Raw genomic sequence first — 13,106 nt, 5'->3', positions numbered from 1 at the left:
AAGGTAATGCCGTTCAACGTTAACACTTTACTTTGCTGTAGGTCTAGCGCAAGTGACAGTTAATCATTCACCCGTAATAGTAAAATTCATGTTGATGGTTTTAGTGAAACGAGCAAGTGGACTAAAAGTTTTGATGGCAGCAGACCGTATTATTCGTTACGGACCTCGTTATAAGTATGGAGGTGTGATTACACATGTCAATCACATCGCGATTACGGGCAGCATGGGGTTCACGCCTGAGCCTCAGAACGTGCGCTAGCAGCGCATGTCGGGTGTTTCAAGCGTCAACTTCGCGTCTTAATATCTCGGGATGTAATGGGAATATTGCGATGCAATCAACGCCATTGTGTATGTGCTTTGTCATGCTATGGATTGCTGAAGAAAAAACATACGAGGTCCATTTAAAAAACATAAGTTTGTGTTAAAAAACACATATGCTTTCGTTTTAGAATGTTTCCAAATATGTACATTCATGGGCCCCCGCCCTACATTGATTCCGGTGAAAGTCGTTTTCCAATAGCTGTTATTGTTCCAGAGATATTTTGGGTGGACAAGATAGCTGGGACACCCAGTATATTTACACGTAACATACATGTTTTATAGCTTCAGTAGAACAGACAAAACTTATTAAGTCCTTTCTCGGAGAATTTATTTACTATGCAGATGGGGATTTTTCTTGATGTGTTGATTGAATCAAATTTCTCGTGATACAGAGGGCGTTTTGTGAAAGTGTTGGTATCTTCTTCCGCGGGGAACCCCGGTGACGCCACTCCATGGACTGGGTTTTACTCTCAGGTTCGGACAAAAACAAGCATGTATCATCCTGGTTAATGACACCGTCAAAACACTGTTCCCACTCTTCAGTAAAGGTCTTCATGAGATCCTCGCACACGTTCTGCCTAATCGTTTTCATTTCTCTTGTCAACAATCTAGTGACTGTACCAGTGATACCACACTACCCAGCAGTCTACCGTGTCGTCACACATCTGTCGTTCTGGATGATTTGAATAATGGTCTCCTTATTCACATCACTCACTGCCGTCGATGGTCTACGGCATCGTGGATTGTCCAGTAGAGAGTCATCACCTTCTTTAAACCTCTGCAACAAGCGCTGGATACTGCTGTGATTCACTGTGTCCTCCCCATAGGCAGGGAGCAACTTCTTGTGGATCGATGTGGAGAGTCATCGCCGGTCTTGAAGAGGAACTCCATCACCGACCGTTGTCGCAACCTGAGACCTACTTCACGGTCCATTATGGCTTACATATAAGTAAAAGATGTACCATATTATAGCTAAATGTTCCAAGTACGTTCATTAAAAAATTTCATTCTCCTACTGCAAAAAATAAAAAAATTAGAGATTACTTTGCAACACTTTTTGGTCGCCCTTTGTACAAAAAGCAACAGTTTTATTGTTTGTTTACTTGGTTTACAGTGCTCTGTTATGCACTACTCACAGTTATTCAAATGTCTGAAGAGCTTGAAGTATTTGAAAAAATCAATCCATATGTACATTTCAGCACTAAGCAGTGTGTACAACGAAGCAGCTGCCATTTCAGTCAGATGATGTGAGTTGTTACGCGGGCTTACGACTGTTTTATACGTAATACGAAGAAAATTACTGTAGCGCATTCTGTCGTTACACGACCTATCGACATTCTTGCTTGACGCACAATTCTTTCTGCATCTTTTGTGCTGAGTAATATAATTACTGTGTCACCCAGTACCAGGAAGAACTGGTATCAGAGAGATGTGAACAGTCGTTGTACACCGGAGCAACAGTTTTATGATGAATAAGTCTCTGATTTCAAATGAACTCTTCTTTGAAGTCATTTGGGATGATTAGCATATTTACTTCCCATTTCGCTCCTTAGTATACCGAATATATCCGATACTGCCGAGGTTACGAAGAATCGAGTCATTCACTTCACGTAAAACAGATAAAATTTCGCCGCTAGTCGTAAATGGCAATGTATTTCCAGCTATTGCTGCTACAGTCAGCTAGAACCAGTTCGGAAATCGTGTACTGATCAGCTTTTAGTGGTCCAGGTGATCAATTCTAGTAACTAATTAGGGGTACCGCTGAGATATGTTGCGATAAGGAATTAATTTCTGAATTTATGCGGGGCCGGTTACAGAAATCACTTTAAACAGCGTTTTCTCGGCATTTAAAAGCTGGAGTTCGTCGTCGCTGTTAAAACGTCAATTTTGACACAATATCTTTTTGTCTTACAGATACATTTCCTTAATAAAGTACCTTATTTGATAATTAGTGTATGCTTGCTCTCTTACTACTGATGCACTTAAACTTAGCGGTGCGACTTTGGGGTTTTAACTACAGGACTGAGCGGAATTTATATGGTGTGGTGCTTAACGTTTCCACCTAAATTAACTTAAGATTCTTTAAATATGTTTGTAATTTCTTTTCACCTGGAGGATCAATGTCAAGGGACTCATGAAAGAAAGTAATGATGCAAGATCTTCGATGGCACCACTACACCGCCGCTGCAATGAAGAGCACCGAAAATCGTATTACTGCTTAAACTAAATAAAATGAAAAGCCGTCTGAGGATGATATTTATGATGTAACTTACCGAAGCAGTCAATCGCGACACGTAAGACCTATCTCGCCGCACATTACCAAACAATTATATCATGTGGAATCTACAGGGTGAATCAGAAAAATCATCCGGTTTTTTTTAAAAAAAACATAACTGTTATGTTATTTGAGATATGTGCGTGAAAAACGTACTGTTGGAAAGAGAAAACTCTCGAGTTTCACATAGTTCTCGCAAGGTAGTAGCACTGGCATCAGGAAGTGCAGGAATTTTTAAATCAAAGGATTATTGCACGATGGTTCAGGCTCACTGGACCAAGTGCTTCAGCCTTACATTACTGGTCTCCAATGTCACCGGACCTGACTGTATGTGATTATTTCTTGTGGAGGTTAATAAAAAAATTCAATTTATGTGTCTCCGTTACCAACAACAATGAATGAATTGAGACATCGCATAACATCAGTTGTGGAAGCTGCAATGTGGGAACAATTTGAATACCACATTGACGTATGCCGTACATCTCAAGAGGGCACATTGAACGCCTATGAAAAGGTATGAAAAAAACTTACTGAGTCTGCCGTTCATCAAAAAACAAAATTCATTGCATAAGTTTATTAGTTTCAGAAATATAGACTTGCCAAATCGAATCATTATTTTCGATACACCATGTATTTGTAAAGCATGAAGCATATAGAGGGTGTAAGTTTTAAGTTGAAAAACCAGAATAACTCGAAAAATAAGCTTCACCCAAAAAAAAAAAAGTGTAGGATCCAAACTTGATTATTTTCGAGGAGGACATCTGCTGGTACCTAAATTAACCCGCCACCCTAGTCCCTGGGAGTGGTTCGGGAGGCAACTTTAAAATCTCAAATGGGAACCACCATGTTGCAGAATCAGACTCTACATTAAAAAAAATCGTACATTATGTCCTAATCATTTGCTTTGATTCTTGGTAGTTCGCGCATTAATTCAAGAAAATCCATGCCCTCATTTTTGCGTGGAAAATTGTTACGGATAAATAAAAAATAATTATTTACTTCCCTCTCTTCCCATAAGGTGGGGCTAAGGAGAGAGGAATTAGAGTTTCACAAATGTTGACCCAAATATTTGGATCAACGTAAGTTTTACAAATGTTGACCCACAAGTTTTACAAATGTTCGTTGTTCAGGTTTGGTCCCCTTACAGCTTTGTGTGCTGCGGACAACAGAGGAACAGCTCGAAGACGATGATTGTCTCAGCATGACCATGCACCCTCTAATAAAGGAGTATCTCTGATGCAATGTTTTGTGGAAATTAACATTCATAATTGGTATAACGTGCCCAGAGCTCCGAATGAAACCTTTGGAACACCTCTGGACTTCGCTCCCAACCCCAGCGTCCAACTTCACTAACTTCTCTTCTTTCGGCTCTTGAGGAAGAATGAGCTGATATTCCTCCACAGATATTCAGGTACCTCTCGGAAAGAGTCGACAGCAGAGTTCAAGCCGTCTTAAAGACGAAGGATGGACACACCTCAGGTTAATGCCCATTAAGACGTGTCCGGATGCTTGTGAGCAGCTAGTGCAGTCTCCCAGATAGCCATATGTCTTAAGACTCGGCTTCCGATAGGAAGCGATGCTCTGGACCCGCATCAAATCTGCGCGGCAGATTAGCGAGGAGGATAGGTTTGCAAACTAGTTTGGATGTAATTTTTAGGCGGTTTCACACATTCCCTGGGTAAATATTGCGCTGGTACCCAAGTCCCGGCTCGGTTACACAATTCGCAAACATTTCGAAAACTTTCGCTCACATTTACATGTTGAACACCGCAAGCAGTTCGGGGCAACGGAACTGGTATCAGACCGCCCTTCAAACTAACCGTGTCAAATCCGAAAATAAAGGTGTCGACGCTGCACCTATACGGGACAAAGGAACAAGCAAAAGAAGGAGAGATGTAGTGACCTGAGAGGATAATTGAACTCGCCAGAGACTTGGAATCGAATGGAACCATGAAATGCATCACAATACCTTAGAGGACAAGTTGCATTTGCGAGGAACTTGGGCTATACCGCATGGGACCAGACATTTCTTATTGATTCCGTGCATAGTCAGCTAGAAATCGGTAATGGTGGTAGATATTTTCAGTAAGTGGCGTTATTAACATTGGTTAGTTGTTGTATTTATTTTTAGGGTTCCTTATCTCGTTCGCTGAAGTATTGCAGCTTATCGTTACGGCCTGAGCCGGCGCCTCGGAGAGTCTACCGGGCGCCGAGAGTGGTGGTTTGAACATCGCCACCAATGAAGAATCTCCAGGCCACCGACCAATGAGGACGGCCAGGACGGTGTTGTAAGTGGCGGGTACCTGTGCACCACTCCTCCAGTCGAGATTCTAGTCGCTGGTTGGTGCCGAACGTTATACCGATTTGTTGACAACTCTCTATCGGCAAACATTTAGTGTACATAGACGTTTATAGCTAGCCACGGTTACCACAAGTTGTCAGCAATGTGACATTTCTTCACCCACTAGTTGAATACAATGTATTTATTTAAAGTACACTTAGGTCAACTAATGTCTTGCTTGCCTGTCCAGATTCCTACGGCGACATGTCCTTATGTCACCTCCCACCCATTTACCATTAGTAGCGAGGAAGTAGCACTTGGCTCCTTGTAACAAAGCGGCTCCCGACTCGCATCGTAACATTTGGTAAGAACGGAAATCAGTCGGCATTCCAATAGGTACATAAAAGGACTTGAGTATTCGAATGCAAAGTTGTGTCAAAATTTCCAAGCCATCCATGAAGAACTGTGGAAGTTTTGAGATTTTGATGAAACGAACATCTACGTTTGTACTTATACAGAAAATGTAGATTTTCCTAATCGCAAAACTCCAATCCGCATATGTTCTCATATGCCTAGTTTTTTTTTTTTACAAACGTGGCATGTATAATCTATATAAATAAAAATGTAGATGTTCGTTTGTTCAAAAGCGTGTTTCACTAAATATTCTTCACCGACTGTTTTGAAATTTTGATTCAACGTTGCATTCTCATATAGGCGTGATTTTAGGTACTTATTTATTTAACATATGGTACATAATATACATATATATGTAACTATCTGACATTTTTGGTAAAAACGTTTCCTTATAATTAAATATATAATAATATGTATTACATATATTTAAAAAAAGGCATACAAAAAGACACGCGTACTTCGATGCAACGTTGTATCAAAATTTCAAAGCACTCGTTCAAAATCTTTCGGAGATATACGATTTTGATCAAACAAACATTTCCTTTTGTCAAAAAACAATAAATAGCCATTTGACTGGATATTGATGTATTTTCCTTCTCTGCTATCTTGATTTCGGATTGAATAAAATTAAGCTTCTCGGACTTCACCTTTTACACCGTTATCCTGAACAATGCTAAAAGTTCTTAGGCAATTACAACATGTCTGGTAAAGTCTTGTTTATTTGCTTTGGGCTAATATGAAACTTCCTGGCTGTGTGCCGGACCGAGACTCGAACTCGGGACCTTTTGCCTTTCGCGGGCAAGTGCTCTACCAACTGAGCTGCCCAAGCACGACTCACGCCCCGTCCTCACAGCTTTACTTCTGCCAGTATCTCGTCTCCTACCTTCCAAACTTTACAGAAGCTCTTCTGCGAACCTTGGAGAACTAGCACTCCTGAAAGAAAGGATATTGCGGAGACATGGCTTAGCCACAGCCTGGGGGATGTTTCCAGAATGAGATTTTCACTCTGCAGCGGAGTGTGCGAGGATATGAAACTTCCTGATAGATTAAAACTGTGTGACGGACCGAGACTCGAACTCAGGAGACTTGCCCGCGAAAAGCAAATGTCCCGAGTTCGAGTCTCGGTCTATCACACAGTTTTAATCTGCCTGGAAGTTTCATATTAGCGCACACTCCGCTGCAGAGTGAAAATCTCATTCTGCATTGGGGTAGTTTGCCAGACTGATGCATTAACGGCTTAAGAATAATGGAGTAAAAGCGGGAAGTCTAGACACTACAGAAGAAAAGTACAGCAGTATGCAGTCAAGTGGCGGTTTATTCTTAGAAAAAATGCTGCAGGAATGTGTATCAGCGCCATCGAACACAGTTTACATTTTTATTTTAACAGATTAAGTTTGTACGATGTACTGTGAATTGTTGTTGTTGTTGTTGTGGTCTTCAGTCCTGAGACTGTTTTGATGCAGCTCTCCATGCTACTCTATCCTGTGCAAGCTTCTTCATCTCCCAGTACCTACTGCAGCCTACATCCTTCTGAATTTGCTTAATGTATTCATCTCTTGGTCTCCCTCTACGATTTTTACCCTCCACGCTTCCCCCCAATACTAAATTGGTGATCCCTTGATGCCTCAGCACATGTCCTACCAACCGATCCCTTCTTCTTCTAGTCAAGTTTTCCCTCAAGCTCCTCTTCTCCCCAATTCTGTTCAATACCTCCTCATTATTTACGTGATCTACCCATCTAATCTTCAGCATTCTTCTGTAGCACAACATTTCGAAAGCTTCTATTCTCTTCTTGTCTAAACTATTTATCGTCCACGTTTCACTTCCATATATGGCTACACTCCATACAAGTACTTTCAGAAACGACTTTCCTGGCATTTAAATCTATACTCGATGTTAACAAATTTTTCTTTTTCAGAAACGCTTTCCTTGCCATTGCCATTCTACATTTTATATCGTCTCTACTTCGACCATCGTCAGTTATTTTGCTCCCCAAATAGCAAAACTCCTTTACTACTTTAAGTGTCTCATTTCCTGATCTAATTCCCTCAGCATCACCCGACTTAATTCGACTGCATTCCATTATCCTCGTTTTGCTTCTGTTGATGTTCATCTTATATCCTCCTTTTAAGACACTATCCATTCCGTTCAACTGCTCTTTCAAGTCCTTTGCCGCCTCTGACAGAATTACAATGTCATAGGCAAATCTCAAACTTTTTATTAGTTCTCCATGGATTTTAATACCTACTCCAAATTTTTCTTTTGTTTCCTTCACTGCTTGCTCAATATAAAGATTGAATAACATCGGGGAGAGGCTACAACCCTGTCTCACTCCCTTCCCAACCACTGCTTCCCTTTCATGCCCCTCGACTCTTATAACTGCCATCTGCTTTCTGTAAAAATTGTAAATAGCCTTTCGCTCCCTGTATTTTACCCCTGCCACCTTCATAATTTGAAAGAGAGTATTCCAATCAACATTTTCAAAAGCTTTCTCTAAGTCTACAAATGCTAGAAACGTAGGTTTGCCTTTCCTTAATCTTTCGAGCCCCCGTCTCAGCATGTGAACTTGCGACACAGTACGGACGATTACTGGGGTGGAGCAGCTGGGCCCGGTGTGGCTGAAGGCCGTCGGCTGCCTGCGGGGTAGCAGAGCCGCGGGCGCGTGGAGGCGGCTCTGCCTTGCCCCGCCACACAGCCACACGGCACGGCACAGCACATAAATCCCGGCCGGCTTTCTCCACTACGGCGCTTCGCCAGATGCGGGCCCGCGATTGTTCCCCGCCGCTGGCGCTGCCGTGGGATGCGCCCGCCGCTTCCGCTCTTCTCCGAACCTGGCCGGCTGCGAGTGGGAGCTGCCGACGGCGCCGATCGTGGCTCACGGACGCAAATACGCCCTCTCCCACGTCCCTGACACACCGCCTTGACGTCATCCTCTTGTGATCGCCGCAAGTAAAATAGATGAGACGCAATTGCCACCCACTTCAACTATTTCAGAACTGAATAGATGACCACGGTGTCTTCGGAGGTGGTTGAGGGGAAGAAGGAACTACATCGCCTATGGTTAAGCTCTGGGACTGAAGTCGAATGGAATAGGTGGAAGGTGTATAAAAAGAGGGCTAAGAAGGATACAGGAACTCGAGACACTCGAACAATCCGTTCATCCTCACTCTGGGAAACTACGATCACAACCACAGGTGGAAACACAAGCGGCCAAAGACACTGCTTGCTAGGGCATAACCACCTATGGTAAACTAACATACGCAAACAGCGACAAACGTCGGTAAGCCCCTGCATATCAGCAACACTGACTGGCAACTACCAGCTGCTATTAGAGCCGACCAACAGGCCACAGCAGGGACACCGACGAGCTCGCCCACAGACGCACGAACAATCTCCCAACACTCCCTCACACTGTGCCTCCGGTATATGACCATCGGACACGAGACCGATAACAAAACTAACTGTTGCAGGTTGCAGGACGCTGAACGAGGACTCTGTACCAGCACCAGCCGCCGAGCAGCACAAACGCACGACATCAAGGTATCGACATGCATGATACCCACTACTAACAAATCCTATCCTTGTACAACCTATCGCAGGCAGCAAGACAACCGCTACTGCTCTTGCCGCCCGACCTAACTTTCGCAGAGGTTTTTTTCCCTTGGCTCTTGCCTTGGCACTTTTTTTCCTCTGCCCTTCAAACCGCTACCCTTCGTCAGACTTCGACCAATCTATCTCCAGATGAGCGCGTATTAATGGTTAATCCTAACCAGACGTACGCAAACATCGCAGTACCCACATCCTGCGACACCTCACTTTAGTGAATACTAACCCTTATGCAGAGATGGCAGTAGACCTTTTGTGTTGGCCATCATGCCGGTGTGGGCGTGGAGGGGCTCCACCTCTAATAAAAAAAATAAAAATTCACAAGAAACAGTAAGGATGAACTTGCAGCATGCTGGAGTAACTTGGGTCAGCAACTTCTGTTAATAGAACGAAAAGCCAGTCCAAGTTGCAAATATTTTTTTTCTCATTTAGTGACTAGTTTCGGGCCGAGGCCCATTTTCAAATCAATATAACAAAGTCGAAAATAGCATTTCTGAAGATGTCCTCAGAATATGTCTCCCGCAGATGGAGACGAAACGTTAGGTGGAAGTTGTATACATCGACCACGGCCTCTCAGCCCGGAAGTTTTAACTGAAGAAAATGTGTAAATGTTTATGTACAGTGCACACAGACAACTGTATCCACTGTGTATGACTTGAAAATGGGTCTCGGCCCAAAACTAGTCATCGAAGGAAAAATATATTTGCGACCTGGACTGGTTTTTTGTTGTATTGAGAAACTGTATGGTTCGCCGGTTAATTAGGAGGAGGGGACCAGGCATAGAGGTTATCGGTCCCATCGGATTAAGAAAGGATGCGGAAGGAAGTCGGCTCTGCCCTTTCAAAGGAACCATCCTAGAATTTGCCTGAAGCGATTTAGGGAGATCACGGGAAACCTAAATCAGGATGGCAGGACGCGGGTTTGAGCCGTCGTCCACCCGAATGCGAGTTCAGTGTGCTAACCACTCTGCCACTTCACTCGGAGAAGTGTAATGAAGAGGAATGGGAAAGAGGGTGTGCGGAAATAGAGCATCCGGTTGGATATAGGAGACCGGCAGAGTTATAGACGATTATAAGTAAAATAGAAATGGCTTGTAATCTCGCAACCTCAATACAATATACAGCCATTGGACAGTGGGAAAAATACTTTGAAGACGTTCTAGTAGAAAAAAGAAGAGACCACGTCATGGAAGTCTACAACAAAAACAGTACCTTAGGTAGTACAAAACGTATACTAGAGGATGAAGTAAAAGAGATGCTAAAAAAGGCAAGAAATGGAAGGGCAAATTGACCGGGACGAGTTGTGGTGGAACTGTGGAAATATGGGCCCGCTCAGATTGGTGACACTTATATACACTACTGGCTATTAAAATTGCTACACCATGAAGATGACGTGCTACAGACGCGAAATTTATCCGACAGGAAGAAAATGCTATCATATGCAAATGATTAGCTTTTCAGAGCATTCACACAAGGTTGGCACCGGTCACGACATCTACAACGTGCTGACATGAGGAAAGTTTCCAACCGATTTCCCATACACAAACAGCAGTTCACCGGCGTTGCCTGGTGAAACGTTGTTGTGATGCCTCGTGTAAGGAGGAGAAATGCGTACCATCACGTTTCCGACTTTGATAAAGGTCGGATTGTAGCCTATCGCGACATTGCTGCTCACGCTGGTCGAGATGCAATGACTGTTAGCAGAATATGGAATCGGTGGGTTCAGGAGGGTAATACGGAACGCCGTGCTGGACCCCAACGGCCTCGTATCACTAGCAGCCGAGATGACAGGCATCTTATCCGAATGGCTGTAACGGATCGTGCAGCCACGTCTCGATCCCTGAGTCAACAGATGTGGACGTTTGCAAGACAACAACCATCTGCACGACGACGTTTGCAGCAGCATGGACTATCAGCTCGGAGACCATGGCTGCGGTTACCCTTGACGCTGCATCACACACAGGAGCGTCTTCTATGGTGTACTCAACGACGAACCTGGGTGCACGAATGGCAAAACGTCATTTTTTCGGATGAATCCAAGTTCCGTTAACAGCATCATGATGGTCGCATCCGTGTTTGGCGACATCGCGGTGAACTCACATTGGAAGCGTGTATTCTTCATCGCCATGCTGGCGTATCACCCGGCGTTATGGTACGGGGTGCCATTGGTTACACGTCTCGGTCATCTCTTGTTCGCATTGACGGCACTTTGAACAGTGGACGTTACTTTTCAGATGTGTTACTACCCGTGGCTTTACCTTTCATTCGATCCCTGCGAAACCCTACATTTCAGCAGCATAATGCACGACCGCATGTTGCAGTTCCTGTACGGGCGTTTCTGGATACAGAAAATGTTCGACTGCTGTCCTGGCCAGCACATTCTCCAGATCTCTCACCAATTGAAAACGTCTGGTCAATGGTGGCCGAACAACTGGCTCCTCACAATACGCATTTCACTACTCTTGATGAACTGCGGTATCGTGTTGAAGCTGCATGGGCAGCTGTACCTGTACATGCCATCCAAGCGCTGTTTGACTCAATGCCTAGGCGTATCAAGGCCGTTATTACGGCCAGGGATAGTTGTTCTGGGTACTGATTTCTCAGGATCTATGAAATAACAATGCAGTATATATCGGAAAGGTGGAATCAGTCACGCGGAAATTCGGGAATTCCTGCACATAATTATTTGCACAAAGTAGAGAGGACTTCAATTTCGTGATAAAGATGTTAACGGAAGTATTTGAACGAGGTGGGCTTAGGATAAATATGAGCAAAACAGAACGTCTAGTAGTAGGAGGAGGTGGAATTGATATAGTACCGCCGCAAGGAACTATAAAAACTGTAAAGCATTTTAAAAACTTAGGATAGATATCTGTTACTCGGAAAGCAGTGAAGCAGATGTATACAGTAGGATCCAGTAGATGAGCAATTAAAATGCTAAATGGAGTTACGTGGAGCTTTGTGATAAAAAAAGAAGAGGATTCTGCAAACAGTAGTGGAAAATATACTAACATACAGTGCAGAAGGATGGGCCCTGAGAGAGCAGCAGAGAAGCAGAGCACAGTCAGTAGAAATAAATGGAATAAGGAGGGCGGTCGGGATATCCAGAACAGAGTGGAGACGAAATGAGGAAATTAGGGAGACAATAGATATGGAATAACAACTCGTGCAAAGAGTTGAGAGCATAGCCCTGCATTGGAATGGTCGTGTGCGCCGAAGAGAGCAAGGACAATGGCCAAAAGCAATCCTGGAATGGTTGAGAGGTAGCATGTCTTTACAATGCACAGTGACTTGCCCCCTCTCATATTTATATCTTACTCTGAGTAATTCGATTTTGGGAAGTATGACCGAGTATTGTCATTACAATGCTAGTATTGAGAACTCAGAAGATATGAATATTTTCCTCTCTAATTGCATGCAGTGGAAAGTTGCTATTCCTTCACTTCACACACGGACTTCCCACGCAGCATCTCTCGTCACCGGGGTGGTCCGGTGACAGGCGGGTACTGCTGATCTTGAAAGTGTTATGCTGACGGGTATGAGGGAGTCGAGTGGATCCTGTCCAGACGCCAACATTGTCATAAGAGCGGGGGCGACACGCCCACAGGGGCCTGAAGTAGCGGCTGGGGCTAGAGATTCCGTTACTTCGCAGAAACTTAGTGAAAACACTTTCTGACGGGATACAGCGAGGCGTGGGAATGACTTGTGTTCCCAGGCAGTCTTGGCGGGCAAAATCCCGCGTTTTCTGCAAAATCATAACTGTGATTGGCTTTCTCAGGGGATAGCTCCGTGACGTAGCAAAATCGGCGCAGAAATTGGCGCCAAGTATCTCCATTGGTGGAATAGTAGTGCTTCGGCAGTAGAGTGGAATTTTACGCCGCTTTTCGAGTTGCTGATTGGAACGTTTAACCACGGCCACGGTCGTGGGGACGGGATTGTTCTGTGTTCGGCTTGTATGGGTGCTCTTGGTAGAATCGGCTCTCACTTTTTGTGGGAGTAGTTTACAAGACTGGGCTCTTGCTGCTCTGGACAACCTGCCTTCTGTTGGCTGTCTAATATACTTTCATTTAACTGTAACTGTTTGACGAAGTTGCTGAAGTTTCGACTTCAACGTAACTTTCCGAGTACAGTTGGAAATTGAGCGTTCTGCGTACAAGCGGCCTATGTTGTCCGTCTTGAACATTTTTGGCTAAAGTTGACAGTATCGGAG

This window comes from Schistocerca nitens, chromosome 7 (assembly GCF_023898315.1).
Source record: "Schistocerca nitens isolate TAMUIC-IGC-003100 chromosome 7, iqSchNite1.1, whole genome shotgun sequence".
NCBI lineage: Eukaryota > Metazoa > Arthropoda > Insecta > Orthoptera > Acrididae > Schistocerca > Schistocerca nitens.
The sequence above is the reverse complement of the archived record's forward strand: the minus strand, read 5'-3'. Positions refer to the sequence as shown.